This window comes from Bactrocera neohumeralis, chromosome 6 (assembly GCF_024586455.1).
Source record: "Bactrocera neohumeralis isolate Rockhampton chromosome 6, APGP_CSIRO_Bneo_wtdbg2-racon-allhic-juicebox.fasta_v2, whole genome shotgun sequence".
In the NCBI taxonomy this organism is placed as follows: domain Eukaryota; kingdom Metazoa; phylum Arthropoda; class Insecta; order Diptera; family Tephritidae; genus Bactrocera; species Bactrocera neohumeralis.
The window spans coordinates 66,631,023-66,656,389 of NC_065923.1; the positions used below are offsets into that span (position 1 = coordinate 66,631,023).

Genomic DNA, 25,367 nt, shown 5'->3' on the forward strand with positions numbered 1-25,367 from the left:
GGGAATAATGAGTGACTTACAGAGTTTTGTTTTTGTTCGTCGAGAGAGGACTTTACTTCTCAATTGCCTACTCAGTCCGAAGTAGCACCTGTTGGCAAGAGTTATTCTGCGTTGAATTTCCAGGCTGACATTATTGCTGGTGTTGATACTGGTTCCAAGATAGACGAAATTATCTACGACTTCAAAGTTATGACTGGCCACCAGTCCAGGGCTGTATGGAAGCTCAACTGGTCGTAGCTTCGGCTACAAGGTCAATACCAAAGACTTTAACCTGGTACCACGGGGAGCAGTAGCCCTTGGAGTTCGCTCCAGTCTGCTCATTGGGTTTGGCCCTTTGTGGAGATTCGTGGTGGCTGTGGTTAAAACCCAAATCGCGGGAAGAACTGACTTTGTCAGTGGAATGTGGAGTTGCATTGCAACCGGGTGCCGGACCCAAAGTACGGCAGAGGTTTTAGATGGGCCTCGAGCCCTACCAAGGTGGTTAGTGTGTCCATGCCACACTGCCGATTGGTACTGAAAATCGTTACCCAGTTTTCAGGGCGCTGATCGACGCATTGTATTGATCCGTTGTGCTTTTGAGCACCGTGGAGTTAAGCTGTCGCCAGCAGGATCCAACGTTAAACACTATCAGACGTTGTCAACAGTGACTTGGGAGCCTAGTCGCCTATCCGCTCTGTTTTTATACACCTAAAAATATAACTTTTTGTCAATTTTACAATTTTTGACTTAACAAAATTGGTTTCCAAAAAAAAAAATATGTACAAGTATGGTATTGAACAAATGATTCCTTCCAAAGATTCTTTATGTAAATTCTGAGTCAATTGCTTGTGAAACATCACTTTTTAGCTAAAGATCTCACACTACTCTCTTTGCGGTTCACTTCTGAATCATGCATCCCTTGAACGATCGGCTTTATTATATATTTATTCTCGAATAGTTCTTGGAAACTAAGGCGGTTGGCAACTCTTGCCAGGCATACCACTGCAGCTTAAGTTACACAAACACAGTAAAAAGCAGGCAAGTGCATGTATGCAACAGTTGCTCGCAAAAAACCTGCTGTACGCAAAGGTGACAAAGGGAATGATTGAGGAGTTTACTTCGAATGAGAGCGAACGGAAGCGTCAAAGGAAGCGAAGGATAATACAAAACTGAAAGCCGAAACCGATTAAGTACGCTTGGTTGGATGAGTACAAAATAGGTTCACCAAAGCCAAGCCTATAGCACGTACATATGTACATATGTATGTATGTTTGCATGGCTTTTATATTTTGCACTGGCCAAATGAATGCAGGGTCACCGCTGTGCTGTTAGGTGGGAGTAGGAAGTGAACTGCGCGGCAGTAAAACAATGCTGAAAGCAACAAAATTCACGTACATGCATATAATTACTTACACGTACGAAGTACTGACGTATACATATCTGTATGCATGCTTATTTTCGCCCATATCCACTTGTTTGTGAATTTGTAAGCAACTTCTCGGACGTGCAAACAATAAAATGAGTTACGTGCAGTTTGCAGTTGTAGCGGATGTTGTTGTTGTTATTGTAATTGTTGCGAACAGATAACACCACCTTTACTTAAGCAGTCAGCAGTGGCGGAAAGTAGTGCGGAAGACGCTAAAACGAAACAACAACAGCTAATGCGGAGATTGATGTACAAATATGAATAACAGCGAGAGCTGGTGGTGATGTACTATAGTTGTTGTTGGTAAAGTGCATGCAGTTGGTTTGAAGACTATTCGTGCTGGTGTTTTTGTAGTTGCTGTTCTGCACTGCCACAGTTAGTTAATTACCAAGCGCAAGCAAAGTAGACAGTTGGTGGCTGCAAAGTTATATATATAAGTACATATATGTATTTATTTATTTATATACTTATTTACTGACTTTTAGCATTAACCGGAATTGATGTTGATCGGCACAGTGGTGTTGTGTGAGCAGGTTTGTGTTATAGCGTTGTAAAAGTAGGGTTTTGACAGATAAATGATAAGAAATATTATATAACTAATGGTTTCCTACTCCTCTTTTCGAAAATACATATATTCAGGGAGCACGAACCTCTACTCATGGTGTTCTAGGCCAAGGTAAGATCGAATAATCTCAACAATAATAGGGTATATTAAGTTTGCCACAATGTTTGTAACACACAGAAGGAAGCGTTTGATAGCCTTAATAGTCTACACATTATATAAATTATCAAAGTGACATGCTGAGTCGATATAACAATGTCCGTCTGTCTATATATGTATACATATGTATGTACACGAACTAGTCTCTTAGTTTTTGATATCGATCCGAAATTTTGCAAACGTCCTTTTCTCTCAAACCAGTTATTCTTTTTTCGGAGCAGCCGATAACGGATCAGCATATAGCTGCCATACAAATTGATCGATCGGAATAAATCCTTATATGGAAACTTTTTTATTTGATGAGCTATTTTCACGAAATTCGACATGGATTATTGTTCAAAGGTATAGTACAATCTTTTAAGAGGTTGTTCAGATCGGACCACTATAGAGTAGCAGTGTTACAAACTGAACACTAAACAGTTCTTGTATATCTTAACGAAGTTTGACATGGAGTATTATGGATTCTCACATCGAACCACTACAGCATATATGTATGTAGCTGTCATACAACCTGCTCGCTCGAAATCAATCAAGAGGGGTAAATGCCAAGATTCGGTGACGGAGCCTCTCTCCCACCACGAATCCCATACCGAATTTGCGCTAGTAAATGCCACAAGGACCTACTCACCTCAGTCCTTGTCCAGTTCATCGCATTTCTTGGACGGCGGTGATGACAGCCTCTACTCTAACGAGAATATCAACCAGATGGGCAGTGGCACCTCCCCAACTAATGGACCGGACATTCCAGGTGCATGCCCTTGAATCGTAATTCGTAATGCCCACTTTTTGGTGAAATTTCATATCTCGGGACTTGATCGACCGATTTCGACAAAACTTAGTACGTGACATTCTTCTTACATTCTTCACAGCGTGAAAATGGACGAAATCGGACAACAACCACGCCTACTTTCCATATAGCACAATTTTAAATTTCACTTAATTCGTTCAGTTTCCAGTCCACTAATCAAGAAGCAATTAATATTGTTGCCCATAGGTGCCCCTTGCCACTGCGATCTTCACTACCAAATTACAGCTTTATAGTATCTTAAGTTAGCGCTTACTTATGGCACTTTATATGTTTTCGGTTAATGACGATTTGTGGGCGTGGCAGTGGTCCGATTACGCCCATCTACGAACTCGAAATTTGTTTGTACGAAGCAACCCATATAACCCAATTTGTACTCAAGTTACAGCTTCAAGGAACGAACGGACGGACAGACGGACATACTGACAGACGGAGACGACGGACATACTGACAGTCAACTGGATTTCAACTTCTCTAGTCATCCTGATCAATTATATATACTTGTATGTATAACCTTATATCTATCTAGCTTAATTTTGGGTGGTACGTCCACCGGTAGGTGAACAAAACTGTAATACTAAATATACTTATTTATGTAAGAATTGGTATTATCCCTATTGCTCTGATTTGCCATCTTTGCTCACCGTCTGCACGCTATCTTCTATTCTCAGACACAAGTTGCTGCTTTGTTGTATGTAGTGCCTACTATGTTGTCATTGTTACCGCACCAACCAAATCTATGTATATACATACATACATATATTGATATGTATGTATATTTACATATGTACATATGTGTATAGTTGTATTACGCTTCAGGCACCGACCGTATTTTGCATATAAAATTTTCGCTTTACAACTACAAAATAAGCAATTGTTGTTGGGTATTGGTAATTTTTATTGCCTTTAAAGTTTTTCTGCATATTGTATGATTTCCTTTTAGCTACATAGCTGTGACCCAACTATGTATTTATAAAATGTGCGCAAGCAATAAAGCCGCAAAAGCCGGCAATTCACGGCACAAAATGCACTTTAACTCAAAGTAAAATACATATGTACAATGTGTATGTATGCGTGTGCTTTGTATATTCACCTTTGTTGATGTAAATATATGCACATATTTATAGGTATGTATGTATGGCATTGTTTGTGTTGGCCATTCATGTGACCCAACTGCCTACCAACTATTGTTCTACCACTACCTACTCCACACTTAGCTTTGTACATTTCCTATTTGCATGCACCTTCTTCACCAAAACTCCACAATTCTCAATTCCAACAATAACAAAAACAACAACATTTACCTGCACTTATCCACTGATTTTGTTTTTGTCAGCTTCTGTTTTTGCTATTCTTTTGTGTTTTCCCCCACACCAACGGTCTGTTGGCGCTCTCTCTCGTGCTGTGCGCTCTCTGCACAACTGTCACTGACTGCGCAGTCGACGTCGGCGCTTTATTGGGGTTTATATTAGTGTGTTGCCGCTATAGGCTCCCTTCCATCGCGCACACAACAACTTTTATTGGCACTCGCTGTTTGTTGTTGTCGTACGCTTGTAGTAATAGCCGCGCTGCTTGCTGCTCTGCCGGCTGCTGTCTACCGTCTGCTGCTTGGCCACTCATATCATTTTCGTACATATTTTTGCTGTTTTTAGTCATGTGAACGCATTCAAATCGTCGCAGTCGTGTGCGAGAGTAGCGTCTGAGCGTACGTAGACTTCACTCGCCAAAAATATTTGCAATTATTTACCTATAGAAATGACATATTGTTGGCGGCGCGTATTATGACAGCGTGTGTGTAAAAAGTGCAGAAAATACGAAACAGAATACAAAAATATTGTTGGCAACAAGTAAGAAATATTTGCAAATTCATTTTGTTAAAAAAATAGAATAAAATAAAATGTGTGCGAAAATATTTTGAGCGTTTAACCAAGTGTCGTTGAGTGACCGAACGGAATGTGTGCTGGTGAAAAATAATTCATTAATAATAAAAGTGTGGCAAAAAGGTGCAAAAACATTAGCAAACAACAAAAAAAAATTTACAGAAGTTGAAACTAAAAAATTTTGAGTAAAAAATTAAAATAAAATAGCAACATAAACAATAAAAAAGATAAGTAAAAAAAATTCTAAACAAAATATTGGAAAAAATAGTAATAGAAAAAGCGCAAAATATTATTTGAAAATAAATTCCAAAGAAAGTTTAGTAAAATATAACAACAAAAACAATACAAAAAATATGCAGCAGATTTATTGAAAAAATAACAACAAAAGCAATACAAAAAATACGCAGCAAAAACATATGTATGTACAATATTAAAGGAAAACACAACAACAAAAACAATATGAAAAGTTATTAAAGCAAAACAAACATAATTGGAAGTCTTGTCAATTGTCATAGTTATTTACTTCAAGTGTTTGATTAACTGTTTTTTTTTTGTCGTTTTCAGCGTTGTGACAGTTTCACGTGATTGCCATTGAATCGCGCGCTCGTCTGCACTGCTCGCGCACCTTTGCGGCTTGCCTACACATTTGACCGCAAGTAATTTATGGTATTTTATGGTGCGAAAGTGCAAATAAAAGTAAAAAAAGCAAAGCATAAAAAATAAGTAAAAAAAATTATAAAAATAATTGAGAGAAAAAGTTGAAGCAAAACGGCAAACTCAACAACAAATTGTGCGCAATCGACGTTTGATAAGAAAGGCAAGCTGCAATAAATAATAAAAAAATTACAAAAAAAATAAAAAAAAACGGCATTCAACTGCTAAAAACTCGCTTTTTGCGCTTACGTGTAACGTAAAAGTAATTAAAAACGGAAACCGTAAATTTTTCGTTGCTCGCGCTTCAAGTGCGGCAAGTTATGTAGTAGTGCTAGTGTTTGTGATTTTGTGGAAATTTTTGTTCTTCTACTTTTATTTTTGCCTTCGCTATTTGACTATCAATTGACAGATCTGCGCTCTGGCTGCCCGATAGCGCTGTGTGCTTTACCAAAAAGTCAATCGGCCAGTTAGTCAGTCAATCACCTGCGTACGGCAATCAATTCTTTAGTCACCAGTTTGGTATTTATTTATTTAATGCTGCTGTTGACCTGCGTTGACAAAGTGAAGCCATTGAAGTTATTGTGTAATAGTAATTTGTGTGCCCAAGTGTACTAGTAGCAGTGTATTAAATAACGTCAAATACAAGAAGAAGTAATAGCAGACGCAGCAATAAAAGTCTTCAGTTGGTAAGCCACATACGCAAAATGTATAGATACATATGTATTGTATAATGCCTGTAGTGCTGTAACCAGCTTAAAACCAGCGCAAAAAATGTTTATGAAGCGTTCTAAAAAATTACAGATACGTATATAGTTGTTGACAATAGTGTTGTTGTGAATTGGTAAGGCCGCTAAGGAAATAGTGTTATGACTGATATAAATATATTGTAAAAGTGTGTTGATAAAGTTCGTTATTTATAAAAATTATGGGAGTAAATTGGATTCTTACAAAAATTATGCGTGAATATAATCGTACACACCTTTCTCATGTGGTTAGGAACTTGATAAAAACCATGCAAGTGGGGTGGTTTGTATGGATGTTTAGTTTTAGAAATCCCAAAATTGTTTCTGCAAGTAAATTTTGTCGATATATTTTGAATTCATAAATGAGTTAAATCTACTTTTTTATGTATATTATATATTTATACAGGGTGTCTTTCATATGTTTTACGTTTAAGAAATTCAACAATTTTGACCGAATTTTGCTTTCTTGATATATTTTATTTTTTAATCATACGCGCAAGTATTTTAATTCTATATTTATACAGGATGGTTTGAATTGTAGAAAATGTAACCAAAAGATAATTGCTAGTTAGACATATTTTGGATTTATACGCAAGGTAACTTATACTTTCTTTAAAAATCCCAAAATATTAATAAAAATATTCTTGTTTTCAGTTATTTTGATTTTATTCGTAAAAGATAATATAATTTTTTATTTACATTTTTATACAAAGTCGTTTATAAAGCGGTTTAAATTTAAAATATTCCAAATAATTTCCAGAAAAAATATTTTTGATATTTATTAAATTTTACTCAAAGTCAGTAACAGCCAGAAAAAACGTCGGAGACTCTATAACTTGTATATACTATATACACTGAAGTACCCAGAAATTGTAAAAAAAGACACCCCAAATATTTAATTATTCATCAATACTTATTTTGTCGCCTTCAAAGTAATCCCCACTAGATGTAAAAAACGAATGCTAAAGATTTTTCCAGTTCTCGAAATACTTTTCATAAGCACATTTTGGAATGGCCGTCTGTGCCTTCAACGAATTTTGTTTTATCTCTTCGAAAGACTGAAAACGGGTTCCACGGAGCGGGAATTTCAGTTTGGGGAACAAAAAAAATAACGGAGCCAAATATGGTGAATACGGTGGTTGATCGATGGTATTCAATACGGTTTTGGCTTTATATTCGGTCACAATTGTGGATCGATGCGATGGTGCATAATCATCGTGTAAAATCCAAGAATTGTTCTTTCACAATTCCATTTTCAAGCAAACTCCTCAATACGGCCAAAGGCCTTAATGACCTCCGAAAAAAAATCATGATGTTCCAAACCACGAATGTCGAAAAAACAATCAGCGTCACCTTGACTTTTGAGCGGCTTTGGCGTGGTATTTTTGGTTTCGGCTCGTTTTTCCCTCCCCCTTCTTCCGATGATTGTTGACTTGTTTGCATGTCAAAATCATAAGCCCATGTCTCATCGGTAGCTATAATGCTCTCCATGAATATGGGATCGGAACATGCACGATCAAGCATGTCCAAAGAGACCTGATTACGGTACTCTTTTTGAAAACTATTCAGCTTTATCGGGACGAGTCGAGCAAGAACGCGTTTCATAACAAAAATATCCACCAAAATCATTCGAGCGAACTCGCAATAGATGACCTCGACATCTTGCCAACTCTTTAACTAAACGACAGATCGCAAGGGCTATTTTTATAGCAGTTTAGTCTTGGATATCGAAATTATACTATTTTTAAGTATTTTTCAACTCGTTGTCATTCATGCGAGCTTCTGTCTTTAACCTTATTTACCATAATTGCTTATGATCGTCTACAGTCGATACATTATGACAATATGTAAACATTTTAACATTTAAAAAAAGTAAAACCGAGGTTATCAGTTGACACTGCCATGACAGGTGATGGCACTATTGCCGAACATTGCATGCAAAAGGATAAATTTGACATAGTCTGTGCAGCGAGACGTCTCATTTTGTTGAAACGGAGCGAAGGTTGCCACTTCTCTAAATTTTTCAGTTTGATTTACTGAAAATCATTGAGTATGCTTTATTCGTAACACTCAGCTTTGATAGAAATATAGTTGCCAAAATATTTTTTAAAAATAAATCCACCAAAGCTGCCTGTAACAATTGCTGCGAATAACGCCACTTGTTTTTTATGGAAATTTGAAGCAGATTGTGCTTGATTTTGTGTCAATATGTTCAGCGAAAACCAGCATACACTCTTACAATAATATATCCTATCCTGTATATGGATTACCCTTTACATAAATTTTCGCTTACGTTTCATTTGCTATACCCACAGGCAAAAACTTTCTTAAAATAATTACCCAACCCTTCTGTGGCTTATCAGTTAATAAATAAATATTATTGTAGCGCAAATTCGCGTTGTAGAAACTTTGGTAAGCAAATACACTTACGTGCAAATTTATACAATAAACACGACAAAGTTCTTTATTGCATTGTTCTCCTCTAAGCGATAATTAAGATACCAACAGGAGTAATTAGCGACAGGTGATTATGTGTGCTGTTGGGTGTTTAGATTATGTGACAAAATAGTTTAGCGGTTAAAATTTTGGTGAATCAAATAACTATTCAGCTTTTTAGATTAAATAATCATAATTTGAGTAAATTTAATTACAAATATTAGGTTAAAATTCAAGTTTCCGACTAAATCGATTATACTTATTTTCTGTCAGACATTTCATATCGCTGGTCTTTAAATGTATGATAAAATAGAGCCAAGCCTACGAAGATCAGGAAAGTTTATGAATATTTAGTTTCAAAAACTTCTGAACAGCTGCTAAAACTTCAGTTTCACTCATAACACTTATTTTGTATAATCTGAAATATTTTAAATATTTATTGAATCGCACCAGTTCACTTCCATAAGTTTTAGAATATATTTCCGAAATCATATGTATGTATTTCCATATAATACTATAAAAACTTATTTTCGACTTCGAAGGTTCGAACATAAAAGTTTACTTACTACCTCACTGTTTTAATTAAATTTAATCACAATTTATATATTTTTGAATATCGAAAATAATTTTCAATACCGAATATTTGAACATAACACTTTCAAGTATTACTCCACTGTTTCAATTATTTTTAATTCAGAATTGTATAGAAAAACTTACAAAAAAAATTCGAAATTTCCATTTAATATCCTTTCCTCCTTTGAACTATCCAAATACAAATTGCTGCAATCTTAATCCGCCACAAGCGCTTGATGAATTGTTGTGGCAACCCTTTTCGATTATCGTCGCTTGCCAAGCGTCCAAGTTGCAGAAAAAGCATTTTATCATTCGATTGCTAATGTGTGCGCATTTGTAGAAATATTTTCCGAGGACAAAGAAATTAAGTAAAATAAAACAAGTAGGGAAGGGCTAAGTTCGGGTGCGACCGAACATTTTATACTCTTGCAACTTGAAATAATTAAAGCCAGGGAAATATTTTAAGGGGTAAAACCAATCATATAGAGCAAAGTCAGCCAGATGTTCGAAAATCCTGATATTAGTTATATAGGGGCTAGTCCAAGATCTCGCTCAAATTGGTCTATTTTAGGCACAGAGATACACTGTTATGAATAAAACATGCTTTTTATTTTCATTGCGTTGACTCACATATTGGCCGATAAATGTGGAACAAAGTCACTCCGAAAATCGAAAATCTTTATGTTAAGTTTATGGTGGCTAAGGGAAGTATTGGTCCGATTCAACCCATTTTTCACATGCAGATAAACCATTATATGAGAAAGATTATCCCCTAATTTCAATTATTTATCTGGCACATTGACCCATATTTTCGATCAAAAGTCAAATATAGGTACCGGGTTCCACAAATTTGGTACCTAGGGGCTTGAACAGTTTTCATTGGATTTAAACAATTTTTGTTCATAAAGTGGCACACAGTAGAGATATTATTCGTGCAAAGTTGTATCCCGTTATATTAATTGCTTTTTGATTTGTTTATTGGAAACTGAACGAATCAAGTGGAATTTAAAATTGTGTTATATGGGAAGTAGGCGTGGTTGTTGTCCGATTTCGTTCATTTTCACAAATTGACATAAGAATGTAAGTGGAATAGCACGTACTAAATTTTATCGAAATCGGTCGGTCGGGTTCCGAAATGTGGGATTTCACCAGAAAGTGGGCGTTGCCACGACCATCGCCCAATTTTCACACCAGCTCCAATAAACTCTCTCATACCACCTATGTGGTAAAATTTAATGTTTCTGGGGTGTTTAGTTACTAATTTATCGCGTTTTTAGTAGTTTTTACAATACCGTTATATGAAGAGTGAGCGGCGTTATTCTCCGATTTCATAAATTTCCACATTGTCCTTAGAAGTTCTCATAATATTTGCGCTCAGCAAATTTGGTTGTAGTAGCTCAAGTGGCTTAGGAGCTATGTACGTTAAACTTGTTAGAGGGAGGGGCCACGCCCACTATTTAAAAAAAATGTTGTCCACAGGTGCACCTTGCTACTAGGTTGTCGGTTAATGGCGTTTTGTGGGCGCAATGCGGCTAGTGGAAAAGTAACTTTTCTCCGATTATTTTTTTCAGTGTTTTTAATGATGAAATTTTGTCACAGACATTCTAAGTAAACAAAAAACACATAAAGCTTATTTTTGTGTTGGCCCGTTGATTTTGAATTGATTTTAGAAGTCAAATATCCAAAATTTTCACGAAAAGAGGGGATTTCAGGGCTGTATTCAAAATGATCTCATTTGATTTTGGTGACAGATATTTTGATTCGGAAAAAAAATCTGCCTTCGGACAAGTATCTTCTGTAAAACAAAGGAATGTTGTTTGAGACATTTTCATATGCATTTAGAGCGAAAACCCGACTAAGGGTCCATTTTTACTTTAAATTTGGGTTAGGTAAGCAATATCTAAAAAGTCGCAACACTGTGGGGCGTGGCAATGGTTTACGCTTATCATCGTATTTTTTTGTAAATATATCTCAATTTTTTACCCAAGCTACAGTTGCATGAACGGACAGACAGACTGTCACCCGGATTTCAACTTTTTTCGTCATCTTGATCATTTATAAGTATAACCCTTTATCTATCTCGCTTAGTTTTAGGTGATACGTACAACCGTTAGATCGCACTCTGCAGAAACAGGTTATGAGAGTATAAAATTTATAATACATTCTGAAAAAATACACACCATTGAAAAAGTATGACGCGCTGAACGGCGTTGAAACTATAAAAAGTGCATTGAACATTTACTCATTTATTTTGATTATTTTCTCAGTTTTTGCTCATTTCATTTTAAATGCCGTTTTTCCCAAGTATCCACATACATATTATTATTAATTTAAAATAAATTTTGCTATTTCAGCACGTTTACATCTTTTTTTCAGCATCGCATGCTCGTCATCACTCAATTAAATTAGTCCGATAAGCGAGCATAAACGATTACATTAATATGCACTTATGTATTCGTATGAAAACCAACTTTGTATTTTCATATATATGTACATATGGTGCATACATTAATGTAATATCCATATAATTAAATTGATTATTATTATTACCATACTTTTCACTATCGGTAAGCAATCAGCGTCGCTGTGTGTGTTGTGAGAGAAAAATTAAAGATTTACAAAAGATTCTTAATAAAACGAATGCTGCAGCTTCATAAGAAACTTTTATTTAATTACTGTTATTGTGTTTACTGTTGTTATTGATTGTGATTTGTGAGAAAGTAATGTACAGTTCATTACTTACCAATTATTGTGCTACAAAAGCGGCTAGATAGTAATTTTTAAATATAGATTTATATTAGTTGAATAATTTTACATCGAAAATATGAATTAGAATGGTGTTGTATCGTTTGCCATCGGTACGTAGTAATTTTCGTTACAAATGCTTTGGAACTTTGTAATGAAACTGGCGAATAATTGTACTAACAGAAAATGTGTCTATTTATATTAACGAGCTCTCAGATACCTTTTGTTTGATACCAATTTCCTTTTCAACTATAAGGCAACTATTCTCAAGAGTATTACCTGAAAAAATCCTTCATTTAATTTAACAATATTTCATATTACAACATATCTAGATATTTATTACAGATTTATCTCATATAAATTAATTATTAAAAAATAAATAAAAATATGTCATCACATCATAAAAACCTGAACAAATTCCATTTCCTATTACAACAAATATTTATCTTATAAATTAATTATTAATTACATACAAATTTGTAAATAAGTGGCAACCCCTCCTAAAATATTTATAAACCTTAAATCGTTTGACACAAATATTGTAAAATTTGATTTTAATTTTTCAAAGGGTTGGCAACTCTGTTCAAAAGTATTACCATATGCAGTAAGTTCTATATTTAATTTAAAAACACTTCCGATTTTAAGCTTTCTTAAACCTTTTAGTAATTTTATTGCAACAAATTTTCATATCAAAAATTAATCATTAATAGGTGGCAGCCCTCTCAAAATTATTTTCAATTTTAAGACGCTGATCTTTAGCTTGAAATCCTTATTTTTATAACTTTTTCGTGTTATAAATTTTTTATATTTAAAATTTTTTAAAAGGTGTTAACCCTTCAACCAAAATTTCTTCGCTTGTAAACTCTCATGCATTTCTATAACTTAAACCTAAAATATTTATGCACCTATACATAACTTATTTGATACATTGTATTGCAATATAATTTGTAAACAGCTGGCAACCGCCTAATTTAGATTTAATAACCATATTAGTTTGGGTTAGGTTTGATGGCAGATCCAGACATCGCGCTTTGAACTGCTAATATGTATGTATGTATATGCAATCCTTTATGGCGCCACAAAAATAGTACAACTGTATACATACGGACTTACTTGTATAAGCCTAACTTCGAACTTACATATATGTAAGTCAGCAAAGCGCTTTGTGGCCAATAAAAACTTAGTCAGGCGTTTAATTTCTATTCCCACCAGTTCGGTATATTTGGGCTCCCAAGTGATACCCATTTTACAATATGTTGTTTATTGTTGAATTAAAGTTTTTACGCATAATGGCAACTCTACTTGAAAAATACTTGTAAGTGTAAATCTTCTTAGATATCCTCAGTTTTAAGCGCATGGTTGCTTTGCCTTCTTTATATATTATTTTTATCGAATTTTTAAACGGCTGGCAACTCTATAAAAATATTTGTACTACTCGCTTTCTTAAACTTCCTTCACATCTACATTAAGAATATCGTTTATTTTATTTATCTACGAAATTAAAAAAATTTTAAACAGTTGACAACTCTCTTCTGAAAATATTTCCAACTTTAATATTTCTAAAATCTTCTTAATTTGATAGTTTATTTTATCCATCCATGAAATATCTAGTTTATTTTATTAATTTTTGCAACTTCAAAATTTTCAAAAAGGTGGCAAGTTTCCATAGAAAATATTAATAATAATATTTTATGCTTTACTATTTTTTATAGGATTCGTTTTATACAAATTTTTGTGTCGTGAATTTTATAAACAGTTTGCAACTTTGTAAATTCTTCGCTTGAAACCATGCAACCAGCAATAAAAAAATTTCACTTTCTGCCTTCACAGCTCCAAAAAATTTCTTTATAATCTTTCCCTTCACTTTTATCTCACTAAATTAGTTCAATTCTTTCAAAAATGAAAACTGTGAAATACAAGCCTGCAAAGCTGACCGAAAGCAGTTAATTGACCATGATAGATTTTCTCATAATTGCTTTACGTACATTCTGCAAAATTCGCAAGAAATTCTAATTGATATTTTAACTCTCCTGCTGCAAATAATTTATCTCAGCTCTGCTTAGATGTTTTACTGCTGCCAATATTAATCTAAAGAGAAGTCAACAAAATTCAATCAAAATCAATTTTTTTTAATGATAAACAATATATGTTTACAAACCATAAATTTTAGTCATGACATTTATGCAAATAAACGATTATATGTGTATACAGTTATAGGTATACTTGTATGTACCACTATATATTATATATACACATAAATGCATATTTATGAGTACAACCGCACTGACAACTTCACTAATCTACTAGCAATGTTTATATTTCAACTTTATCAGCAATTCACACATCACGCTGGTTGTTATTAAAATTTCACAAAATCTTGATAAAACTATGCGCTTTGTGTTTGAGTGTGAATGTGAGTGTCAGCTGTGTTTTCCACTTAGGAAAACCACTAAGTCAGCAGAAATTTCCAGCCAAACGCAGCGTTATTTTATCAAAATTTAATCTAGTATGTAAATAACTGAATATAAATATACTTGCATATATGAATATGTCTACATATATAGTATATGTATTTCATACTTGTGTATATATCAACATATGCCTACTATTAGCCGCCTTATAGCATTGCATTAAATTGTTAGTGTGTCGTTTTTTCCTGCTTCTTTTATATGGCTGCTGATGATAACTGCTCAAAGCCCAAAGCAAGCCTTTGTTTCCACTTCTCTATGGTTTCACTTCAGTTATTTAATTTGACATGAATGTTGGAGATTTTGCGGTTTATGGATAATTTAAATGTTCTGAACTTTTCATTTGATTCCTTTTGATTTCGTTTCATTTTGCTTTCAATGGCTACGAGCACGAAACACTTTATCTTTATTTTTGTGCATTTACGTCGTTGAAATCCCACATTGCTTTGGTTTTACGCAAACACAAAGCGAATGTTAAATTGGTTACCAAGTTTTGGCGTAGCGGCAGGTTGTATATGTGCGCTTCTTAGTACTCTCACCTAAGCTAAAGTTAATTTATGTCCTTGATTGTGGCATTCTTTTTTGCCAAATATTCGTTTTACTGAAATACAAATTCTCAGCAGCGTTTCGCTTGGCTTACATATTTGTTCTTATTGTCAATTTCAATATCGGTTTGCTATAAAAGCTTTCAAAGCGATTTGGCCGAATTTGTGTAACAGTATTCATTACAGCAATAGATAGTTGAAGAAATTATTCGTTTTTGGTTGGGGCTTTCATTTCCAATTAGTGATTAATAGCGCTTTCGATGAAGTTTTTTTACAAACTGCTGATAAAACTATTATTTATAAACTATTAAAACCACTAAATATCGTAGGAAAAGAGTTCGGCATTAACTTTATACTTTTCTTTTTCTTTGTTAGAGCTCTCTCAATTTCAGTTATTTAGTGAAAACTTTCAATTTTCTTCTCACTACCTGTTTTTCTATAGCAAACCATTTAGAATATAAATTTTTATACTAAGGCCTTAATCTTCAACCTATCTCTTATTGCAATTTTATAATAATAAGCCGATTCATGAATAATAAATCATACAAAATCCTTAAAAGCTTTTGTGACCAAATTTAAATGATCTCATCTAAAAAAAACTAATGTTTTTATGTTCACATTTGAAGTTGTCTATCTGTTACAACACTAAATTTATAAAACCGGATAAAGCTCTCATAAAAGCTCATTTTCTAACAATAAATTTTCATGGAATTTGGTCACATGGAATAGCGAAAGCCTTGCATCCAACTATAAATGATCTTATTTAAGAAACACAGCATTGTATTTTTGCAGTCCTTGAAACATTGCCTACAATAATCATTTATCTGCAGAATAAAGCTCCGTAAAAGCTCTACGCTGATTGGAAGCATTTCAGTATCAATACAATTTTCATATAGTTATGGCTTATTTTTATGATATATGGAACTGATTGCTCCTCCTAAGTTAGAAAGTTCTCAGTATCAGAAATTGTGCACAGATTTAGGCAAGCTTTTGAATTCTGTGACAAAACTCTTAGCAAAAACTTCTGTAAGGTATGTTGTGGGGGAATTTTAAACGTTATTAATACGCTGGATTATAATATAAGCTTTAAGCTGATTGGCTATGAAAAGCGCTCAAAAAGCTCGAATCCGTATTTACGAAATCTTTAAAAAGCTTACTAGAATTTTTTATGTTATATTTACATACGTCTTTTCTTCAAGCTTAGTATATTGTAAATCTCTACTTTTGAAATGTGAAATCACTTTTCAATCATTCATTATCACAAGATTAAAGTAAAGTACTATCTTAGCGGATATGAAATGGAGACAGAAAGAGAGAGCACAGCTTTGAGTGAGATGTTCGCTGACTCAATTGAAAAATAATCGATATTCATGCAAGGAAATAAGTAAAAAAAAATGTCTTTCGAAAAAATTATCCAATTTGTATAGTTTTGGAGCACCTTATTTACTAGGAAGTGAAAAAAGTTGACAATTGTTCCAAAAGTTGGAATGTTTCGGTATAAAATATGTGTTTATATAGAGCAAGTCGACGGGTGGTTTTCGGTAATTTAAAAATCAAAAATTATCTCAGAAAGCCATTCGTAAGCGCTTTAAGCTTTCAAACTTCTGCATTTGCCACACAATATCAACAGCTAATGTGATTAGCTCCCTAGAAGCCACACCACGTTTACCTATTCTCATCTCTTTCCATGTCACTTCTCCCTTTGAGAATTTGCTGATGCTCCTAACTGAATCTCTGAGGAAACAGCACATAACAAGGTGACATAAATATAAGCCATCTGAATATTCCAGCTAGAAATCCATCAGCTGTCAATGTAAATGTAAACTTTCAGAATTTGTAACTTTTCTATTACCAGAAATGAGGCGTGTCATTTTAAGTGTGTAGCAAAGAAAATTTAACGGAAAGCGGAAATAGAGAAGACAGTATGCTCAATATCATAATTTCCTTTGTCAAGCAACTTCGCAACTCAACAAATCTCCTACCGATTGCTCAGGATTTAATTCACAATTTATGCATAATTTATGCCACCATGAAAGCTGTTAAATTTTGTGCCATTATCAGCGAATACTTCAGCTTGTAAGGGAATTTAAAATCACACTTCAAGTTGCTCTTCTGCTTTTTTCCTTGACTTTTTTTTTGTTTTTTGTTCTTATACCCTAATCAGTTAATACATATGTATATCCCGCCACAAAATTTGTAACACCAAGACATGTACCTTATAAAGTACTTGTATTTAGCCAAGTCCTTCTGTCTATTTAGACGCGATCTAGTCCTTTAGTTTTTGATAAATTTGAAATTGGATGCTGGTCATTTGTCGGAGCCCGCCGGTATCGGACCACTATAGCATATAGCAAAATCAAAGCAAGTCCTTGTATGAAAAACTTTCATATTTGACAGATATTATGAAATTTTGCATAAATTATTGTCCAAGGTAAGACTATAATCTCCAGATCAAATTGTTTCAGATCGGACAACTATAAGGACCAAGTACCTGGCTTCGCTTGGAATATCCAATTGGCGCCACGTAGCGATACCTGGCATATAATCGCTGCCATAAAAAGAAGACTACTGAGATCCGTTTAAGAATAAAAGCTGACCGTTAAGAATGATCCATGATATAAAAAATATACTTGTGAAGGGTATCATACCTTACACGCTGGCGGTAGTTAATGTTTTATCTTGTTATACTCTTGGCACATGTTGCTAAATAGTATAATAGTTTTGTATCGGCGGTTTTTATCATCAAAACCAAATGTATGGTTTTGCACTAATAATTTCTTTAAAATATGCCACTTTATGACCAAAAATTGTCGAAAGCCAACCAAAATTGTTCAAGCCCCTAGGTACCTAATATGTGAACCCCAATATTTATAGTTGAATTTTTGCCGAAAATGTCGATCTATGTATGTGTGAGATATACAATTGAAATTGAGAGAGAATCCTTTCCTGACAACATCAAAAATTTATTGAATTAGGTCAATACTTCCCTGAGCCCGCATATACCTAATATAAATATTTGCGAATTCTGGATAAACTTAACCCTTCCTTACTTGTTTTATCTCTGTTTTTGTTTCTCGCTTCTTTGTGTATTTGATTTCGTCTCCTTTTTTGGTAAGACAATCTGATGTCTATCACATTAAGCACATTTTATCAACAACCATTCACGCCGTCAAGTGTCAACAACAGCATGTGATCCACACCTCTGTTGACACTCGCCAATTTTCTTCCTTTCCCGCGACTGCGGTGTTTATCTAATGCAATGATTACAAAATACCCAGACAAGCCACTCTTCGGCTGACATTTCAAAGGCACAACAAATTTGATATTCCCACGTTGCAAACTGAAATAATCCAGCATTAGTATTATTAACGGTAATTCATGTCATTTAGAAGCTTAACATTAATACCATTGCTCGTGGCAAACTTCTGCCTGGTGGCTTGCATTTGAGATTATCAATGGCAATAAATGAGTGCAAAGGCATTTAATATCTCCTGGGAGGAAATCAGTAATACTACACAGAGGATATGCGATATACATACATGTACATTTGATGGATGGAAATATATGTGTATATATAGTACTATATGTATTTATAGATATTTATGCCGCAGTGAAAGTCATTCAATGCAAATGAAAATCAAACAATCAGCTGTTTCATGCAATGCACGTACAACGATATATATATTAATGTATGTATGTATATATGTACTATATATGTACAATGTATGTGTATCCCTACTTTAATCATTAGTAAAGGTAATTTATGCTCAACTGCGATTTATTTACACCTCATCGAATAAACAGCAATGGCAATGACAAGTGCAAATATATGGACAAAGTCAGTGTGTTTATATGTATATATGCGTGTGCGTGTATGCGTCTTTGGACAAACGTGCAAATTGCTTGCCTCCGCTTAGAAAATTCATAGACGTTGATAAAAAACAAACAACAAACACGCAATAAAGGCAAATGTACGTGTGCATACGTCATTGACGATAAATTCAATCAATCAGTGAGAAATTGCAAACAAATCGCAACGGGATGGACGAGTGAGCACGAGTACATATCCAATCTATTGGTTGTGGAGAGTAGGGAAATTTATAAATTTGTGTTCGTTGCCTAGCTTGGTTAGCGCTAGCAATTGTAGGTGCACTTGTGCGAGTCCGTAGAGTTTTACTTTTGAAATGTTTCGATGAAGCTGCAAACACCTACGCAACATTCCTTTCAGCGGAAATATGTATGTATGTAAATATGCTGGTGTGTGTGCGTGCGTAGACCCAATAAACAAAAATGTCCCACTTTTGATGAGATTGTGGTATTTTGTTGCAATGAGGAAGCAATTTGCTTTGATTAAAACAAGGCAAAAAACGTCAACTTCAGCTGCGCGGAAACTATATTATTGCATTTCTGCATACTATAAAAGGTTGCACCGAAATCATAGTATCTTTCACAAGTGTATTTTTTATAGTATAAAAGGGTATAAAGATCTTTAACTGGGTTTTGTTGGATCAGCTCCTTGATATATGACGAGAACAGAAATTCAGATCGATATCCCAAAAACTAATCATTTTCTCATTCAATAAGGCCAAATAGAACTCCCTACTAAGCGTTTATCTCAACAGAACAAACTCATAAGGCACCAAACCACGAATATCGAAAAAACATTAAGCATCAACTTGATTTTTGAGCGGCTTTGTCGTGTTTTTTTTTATTTCAGCTCGATTTTTCCCTCCATTCCGACAATGGTTGACTTGCTCGCATGTCAAACTCTTAAACCCATGTCTCGTCGGCAATGATAATGCTCTCCATGAATGTGGGATAGAAATTCGCTCAAGCAAGTCCAAAGAGACCGATTTACGGTAGTCTTTTTTAAAGAAAATTTATCGGAACGAGTCGATCAAGAACAAGTTTCATACCCAAAATATACACCAAAATCTTACGAATGAACTCGAGAGAGATGTCGAGCTCTCGTACCATCGCTATAACACTTGGCGGACGATTTTCAAGTACCGAATTCTTCACTTTTTTAATATTTTCATCAGTTAAAGAGGTCGAAGGTCTTCCAGAACTAGCTACATATGTCTTCAAAGATTTCTCGACCATCTTTGAAGGCTTTTTACCATTCGTAGGCTTGTGTTTTTGATAAAACTGAAGGCCTTTTCCAACATTTGTTCGATATTTTAATACATTGTAAAAAATCGCAACACACCACTGAAGTGTTCCGACTTAAACAGCTGCTGTAAACATATTTGGCATAGTATGCAATTAAGGACCCTCTATCAACTTAAACAATTTTTTTTAAATATCATTAACCTCGGGAATATAATACCAATTTCCGTATGTGGAATATTTTGCGCTCGCTTCGCCATATTTTGATCTTCCTAGTTTGAAAATTCCTTTTTAAAATCTATTATCATATCGTTTAGAGTAACATATATCTTATATTTTCAGTATTCCCCATCTTTATACCACATAATGTGCCTATAATTTTGCTTCTGCTATCGATTTCGTTTTCATTGGATTTATATATGCTTTGTACTGCCAAATCTTGAGGTAATCCAGTTGGTAGAGAGTGCACTCAGTGGTTCGAGTAACACCGTTAGGGATTGGCAAGCAAATATACATATATGTGGGTCAAAACACCATACGCTGTTGTTTTGTTCGCTTGGACCTCTGGAAAATTTATTTGATATATACATACTTCTGAGAAGGGCTCTCCTAATATGAGCTCTAAATTTTAACGCGGTCCGACTAACGATTATAGAATTCATAAGATTTTTCCTTCTTTAAATAATCAAACTTTAACCGTTAATATTTTTAAACGGTTGGGTTTGCGACAAAATCGTCAGAGTCCTTTTTTAAAAAGCATTCATTTTCATACAAAATGCACAAAACAAAATATGTTTTCAAGTAGTTGGAAGCGAGTTAGGGATTTTTCTTTTTAATAATAAAAAAAATAGAAAACCGTTAGTTGGCGGACCTTCCTACAATTAAGAGCTCATACTTGGGGAGCCTATCTTAGAGGTGTCTATCTATCAATTTTTCAGAGTACGCAGCGAAAATATTCTTTATTTTTGATCCACTCTAATGTACATATAGACCCTCTTAAAATATATGTGTCTATGTTCATTTACATATTTCTATGAACTTACTGAGGTTTTCCTGCTAAATTCTATATCCAAGTCATCTGTGGCACGCGCGTGCTAAAACTCTTTAACATATGCCCAGGAATAGACTTAAGCACATACACTGGGTTGGAATGCTATATATAGTATATAGGTCTTTTTATAAAAGCGTAAAAGTAGATTATGTATGTATGTTGAGTGTGCTGGAGGCGCATAGCGTATTTGCCTTTGACATCTGCTTAACCAGGCATTGTGTCATTGTGTAGAGTGTCAAGTGGTAATGGATAGGAATGCTTTAAATTTTACTTTGTTACGCAAGCGCGCTCTTGTATGTTTGTATAACTCATTTTTTACACAAAGAGACGTAGATGGACTTAAAATGCGCACGTATCTGTGCCAGCTCATTTAAAGATAACTATGTTATTACTATTTCATAGACTTACATACATATGTATATTTTTACTTACTATCTTCCGCTAACTACTTTAATAAAATTTAAATATTTCTATAAAAAAAAAAAAAACCTGTTATGTACGTGCGGCGCCCAACACTTGCGCCTCACGCGCTCCACACGCAAATTATCCCGCCAAAGCAGTTACCTATCTATTTTATATCTGATATCCATATTGAGCTGTTCTGGCGATAACGCGTAAGGCAGCGTAACGGTAACGTGCTAGGCTTTATTTTTACTGCCATTTTGACAGTCATCATCGCGCGCCGTTTCCCGCCCTCCACCAACCCTTGCTAGTCTCTTGCCTTTATGCGGAAAACTCACACTCACATACCGGCAATTGCTGTACGCCCGAGCTATCTGCTTTGTTGCTCTGCATATCCTTTTTATATGTTGCATGCCTCATCGGCCGCCATTCTATGGCACGTTTGAATTGTAGCGCCGAAATTGCGCTCTACTGGCTGTGCTTGTTATCTGCCACTAGTGTGCTTGGCTTTTTACGCTTCGTTGAAAGTTTGGTAGCACACATTGGATAGCAATGCTCTTCCTCTTGTTGTTTCTTTTTTTTTTGTTATTTCCTATTCTTTTGCTTGATTTGCCGCACCTTGCGCTGCTTTCTCCCTTCAAATATCTCATTCTGTGTAAATACAAGGGAGGCCCAATAAGTATTTAGTCCAAAAAAATGAACGAAGTGTTCGAAAAATTGTCGATTTATTTGACAACAAAGTCTAATTTTAGCTGAATACAATTGAACTAGCTAGCTATGCGCCAACCCCATTGTACAACCTGTCTAAATAATATGATTTTCGAAGGTCTTCCTCCTTTGACTCTAAATTTTGTCCTGCGATTGACTTTTTCAACATAAAGAATATCGAAGTCAAGTCGAGAGATTTGTATGGAGTAGCAGCCCGACCAATTTGACTGTTGCGACGGCGTTGGTATGTTGTCGTGGTAAAATATATTTTTTTCGCAATCGGCGTCGAATTCGTCCTGTGACCGTTTTGTCCCTCTTTAAGTGGACGATGTAGATCACTGGTTGAGTAATACAGAAAGCGGTGGTTATCAGTTTCGGCCGACAGGAAAGTTTTTGTCTTCTTCGAAGTAAGTTCGCCAGATGAAGCCCATTGTCGCGACTATTACTTGGTATCTGTTGTTGTTTTAGTGTAGAAAACATTACTAATGTGGTTTCGAGGCATATGTTGCCGAGTTGACTGTTCTTGGCCGTATAAAACTCCCGGTTCGCTCTAGTCATTGTCCTAAGAACGGTTCCTTAATCTCTATTGTATATCAGTGGATTCGTCTTTTGCCGTCGGTCATGAAAAGGCACAAATACTCGTTTGGATTGTGATTAAACAGCGTCTAATAATGTTGTGAAGCGGTCTCACAATTGCGCGACAACCAACGGTCTGATTGTCTTCTCATCTCCAATATTCCATGCAGAGCCTGGTGGTGTTTTGAGGTTCCCGCTCGACTATTTCATCCACCTTCAAAGGTCGGTCTCCCAATAAGAGCTCTTGGACTTGGACCTGGGTTCATTAACTGACCTGCGACGACGTGGAAATTCGTTAAGCCAATTTTTGCTTGTCACCTTGCGAGGAGAGGAGTCTCCGTATACAGTATTCTCTCCATAAACAACAATGAAATGACCAACGGATATTGGTGTTTTTCCGTCATCATAAAATCTAACGACACGTCCGTTTCCATATGCGTACAAAATAAAACTATCAATCTGATTCGGCTCTGTATCTAGTAATGTGGTTGAGGTATATTAAGCGCCTTAACACTTTTGTGGAGAGCTCAAAACGCTTCGTCGTTCTATGAGGGTCTGAAGATCTGTATTTCGGAATTTGGATATTACAAAGAATTGTGGAATTCCGCATCCTTTGGCGCGATTATGAGGCCCACTTTCTAAACAGTCTGATTCGGCCGAAATTTTCTACGGTAATCGGTTATAAAAAATTTATCTTGCGATAGTGGCGTTAACTGATGCTGAACCTACCGTTCTCGTATGTGAATGCTCCGGCTTGTTTCTCTCACAATTTTATCCTTTTGTATTTTCTTTAATTTATTTTCCTTTTTTTCACTCCACTCTTTCCGGTTGTTTGTTTGCCCATCGGTGGTGCATCAAGTTTTCCCCAATCACTGCCACCACGGCGCTCGTAAAAATATTTTCATACATATGTGTTAAATTATTTCCGTTCCATCCGGACCGCTGTGCCGTTGATGTTGAGCCGCTATGCCAGCGCTTTTACTGCCTTTTACTGCTCGTTACTTCGCTGCCTGCTTTATTGCTGTTGCGGAAGGTCGGCTGCGTTGAATGTTGCCACATTTGGTTTGCGCGCAATATTCATGCGATTCGCTACAAAAATGAATATTCATTTAAACATGAAATATGTTTCGAAATACGTGCGCTGTTTGGGCAATGGATTTCTTTCTCTTTTTAACAGTAACTGTGGCTAGTTACTAAAGTCAATAGGCGGGCAGAAAAAGAAATTTGTATGCTTTTTAATTTAAAATTGAGTTTTCTTGCTGCAGCAAAAGTGAGTTTGTAGCAAGTTCAAGGTTCAAGGTCTTCCGCACATTTATGCTTCTTTACGGCAGATATGCCATTTAATTAGGACGCTTGTTTGCCGTTTTTCTGTAGCGCAACTTAATTGAATTACTTCTTTGTATGAAAAGTTACAAGTTAACTTGACTCATTTCAGTAAAAGCATTGCTGCATTTCTTATTTGTGGCATTGTGATTACGTCGGGCTTAGAAGTCATAATGCTCAGTGGCTTTTAAAGCGCGCATGAAGCTACCACAAAATAATATGTTTCTAACGGCACCTGTAAAGCAGCAGCAATATTCGTATTATTGCCCAATTTAGTTCCTGCCTGCTGATGGTTATGACTTTTTACATTGCATTATGCTTAGCCTTCTGTGGCGTTTGTGCACCAAACACATGTTGAAAGGAGCATAATACCTGCCATTAGAAGCATACATGTATGTTCGCAAAGGTTGAAGAAATTGTGGAAATTGTGTTATTATGCGCTGGCATTCAAGTTGTTCGAGGATTCACCCGAAATTCCTGAACATGTGGCACATGTGTGGCAGTTACGTTTTTGTTTGCACCAAATTGAATGTGAATGTTGATTATACTTATGTGCAAGTTTACTCCATTTATTTTATTAGAATGTAGTTTGAGAAATTTGAATTACTAAAAGCCAACTTAGAGAGTTGAAAGCTGCAATAGCTTGCACTGCTAAAAACCAACTGCGCGTAAAACATTAAACAAAATTACAAATTAGAATGTTGAAATCTTCATCATACCATTAAATAAGATTTGTTTTCAAACAGTAGTAATTATCGCTTTGATGCGGATTGTGGCTAGACGTTCATTCACCGGAGTGAATGATATTACTCGGCGACGAAGAGAGACTCTCTCCCACCACGAATCCCATACCAAACTTGCGCTCATTTTTATGGCCATTGTAGTAAATGCCGCAAGAACCTACTCCTTTCTGTCCTTGTCCCGTCCATCGCATTTCTTGGACGGCGGTGATGTCAGCCTTTATTTTCACGAGGACATCAACCAGCTGGGCAGCGGCACCTTCCCAATTAAGGGACTGGACATTCCAGGTGAATGCCCTTAATTCGTAGTCCTTATTTCGTTTGCCATGGTCGTCATCAAAAGGGGGGTCTCTCATCCGAGGCTTGTTGCTTCCTTTCATTGGGGGTGCTTTTATACATTGCGGGTCCTAAACCCAGCGCACAACCCTGCGGAGGGTTGGCACTTCTTCAAACGGATGTTCTTTGGCTACCCAGAGGATACTT

General features: G+C 35.4%; 1 protein-coding gene across 4 annotated transcripts in view; it reads left to right on the top strand.

Annotated features, from left to right (window-relative positions):
• Positions 1-25,367, top strand: part of LOC126761719 (protein phosphatase 1 regulatory subunit 16A) — a 110,284-nt gene that overhangs the window by 34,427 nt on the left and 50,490 nt on the right. Inside the window, exons 1-2 of one of the 4 annotated variants that reach the window (XM_050478090.1) lie at positions 4,606-4,778; positions 5,376-6,151. The exons of 1 other annotated variant lie outside the window; for it this stretch is intronic. The gene's annotated coding sequence lies outside the window, so the exon portion shown is untranslated. 2 more of the 4 variants (XM_050478092.1, XM_050478093.1) reach the window with 2 other exon arrangements.